General features: G+C 38.8%; 1 long non-coding RNA gene across 1 annotated transcript in view; it reads left to right on the top strand.

Moving 5' to 3' along the window:
* LOC106011154 overlaps positions 1-2,095 on the top strand; it is a 15,700-nt gene extending 13,605 nt beyond the window's left edge. The window contains exon 3 of the long non-coding RNA XR_001184681.2: positions 793-2,095. This is a non-coding gene — a long non-coding RNA (uncharacterized LOC106011154). The remainder of the gene's footprint in view (positions 1-792) is intronic.
* Positions 2,096-2,120: the final 25 nt, after the last annotated feature.

Genomic DNA, 2,120 nt, shown 5'->3' with positions numbered 1-2,120 from the left:
GGGGAGTAATGAATAGTTATAAGACCACATAGATGAGCACACGTCATAGCCAAGATAACCACACAGAAAACAAAACAAAAAACACGCTCACAATATTCGTTAGGATTTCTAGCTCGTTCGTACCCATGTGTTATGATAACCCCCAACCCCTGTGGAGTCACCTTTCGACGCCCGTTAAATGATTTTGTTCATTTGTTGTGACATTGGAACTTGGTATTATTAATACTGGGTGCAGATGGAAACCTCAGATAAACGGAATAATGCAGCAGCACTGATTCCTGAATCCATCTGTAGTTCGGGTATCGGTGTGCAGATCCTACGGTGAGATCAAAGGCGATAAAATAAAACCAATGGTTGCGTGAAATAAAATCGCTTTTTCTTTTTTGGCCATTGAAAAGTTTAGTGAGGAGTGGGGTGGGGGTGTGATTCGGTCTGTCTTTTGAGATGTTTTTTGGGTTTGTTTGTTTTGGGGGTTTTTGTATTGTTTTTTTTTTCAATAGTTTTTTTTGTGTTGGCGTGTTTGCTTGCACGCGCTCTCGCGTTTGTGTATGTTGTGTATGTTGTATGTGTGTGTTTCTGCGTGTGTGTGTGTGTCTCTGTGTGTACGTGGGTGTATGTGTTTATGTGTTTGTGTGCGTGTCTGTGTGTGTACGTGTGCGTATGTGTGGGAGAGAGAGATAGAGAGAGATGCATGACTGTTCGTTGTTTGTTTGTTTTTTTAATGAAAATGCAATGTGTTTTTCCCTTGTCACATTCTCATAATTTATAATGTCTTCTTCGTCATCTCCCCAGGAAATGCAGAATTTGAAGGAATCTGTACTTGAAAAATCAAGACCTACACTTATGACCGCAGCAAATATAAGACAATGACAATGACAGGTAAGAGAAATTGTCTTTTTGTCCACTTACAACTCCATAGTCCTTCTTCTTCCATCGCTCTTTCGAGCCAGCGAGTTGACTTTCTAAACACAAAGAAAGCTGACTCCCAGCACTGTTTGTATTCAGCCATATCCGATACAGTTAAATCTTCTTCCACTTTTCCTGTCACACTTTTGGCGAATTTTTTGCAATATTTCAACAACAAAAAATGGAAACCAGGCAAACGGCATAGTATTGAAGCGTCGCTCGCATCAGCAGACTTGAGGTAGACGTCCTCGGTAAAACAATAATTAATAATACCTGTATGTCATCGAACGATTGATTACTTCATCTTCGCATAATTATCAAATTCTACCACGAGTTTTAAATTTAGCTTTACTCTAAACTGTATACGTTGTGCTGAGACAGGGTTAAAAAGAAATCTTCAAGTACTTACCTTAATATTCTCTCTTATTTAATTACTGTGGTATCCCCCTGTTTGGCAGTTTGTGTTTGTGTCTACGATTGAGGCTTTCGTTTGGTGTTTTGTTTGTTGCTCTTAACTGGCAAGAACACCAGAAGAAACTAGGCCAAAAATGGACAGCAGATGGCTCTTTTCATCCGACCACTGCCCCAAGCACTGGTCTATAAGAAAATGTGTGACCCAGTGAACTCAACCATATTATAGTTTGGGCTCGGCGGGGGAGGGAGAAACAGTACACACATTCTCAGGCACTGTCGACAGCATTTGTCATAACAATTACCTTCTGTGAGGAAGATTGGACGGTACAAGGGGAGCTCTTTTCTTAAGCTATGTTTGGAAACCAGAATATTTAGATCATACTTTGTTCCTATCTGTCATTCTTCTGTGATACGTCTTATGATCTTATTATCTTCCTGTTTTATTTTCATTTTGCTTTATCAGAATAATTATCACCATCTTGTGAGTTAACTAGAGAAAAGAAGAGTATAGAATACAGAACATGGACATGGAGAGACAGACAGTTAATACTTATCTACATGTATATAACAAACCATTATTGGGAGAATACTGTAAATGTGCTCACCTCAAAAAGAAAAGTAAGTTCCCATGAGATAATTTTCCATACACTCTCATATACATTCAGCCGTAAGAATAGAGCTAGGGTTAGAAAGGAGTGAGAAAGAGAAAAACAAACATACAGACGGAGATACAAAGAAGAAGAAGAAGAAGAAAAAGAAGAAGAAGAAGAAGAAGAAGAAGAAGAAGAAGAAGAAGAAGA

Source organism: Aplysia californica, unplaced genomic scaffold, assembly GCF_000002075.1.
Source record: "Aplysia californica isolate F4 #8 unplaced genomic scaffold, AplCal3.0 scaffold00063, whole genome shotgun sequence".
Taxonomy (NCBI): domain Eukaryota; kingdom Metazoa; phylum Mollusca; class Gastropoda; order Aplysiida; family Aplysiidae; genus Aplysia; species Aplysia californica.
Note: the sequence above shows the minus strand (reverse complement) of the source record. Positions and strands in the feature narration are given on the sequence as shown.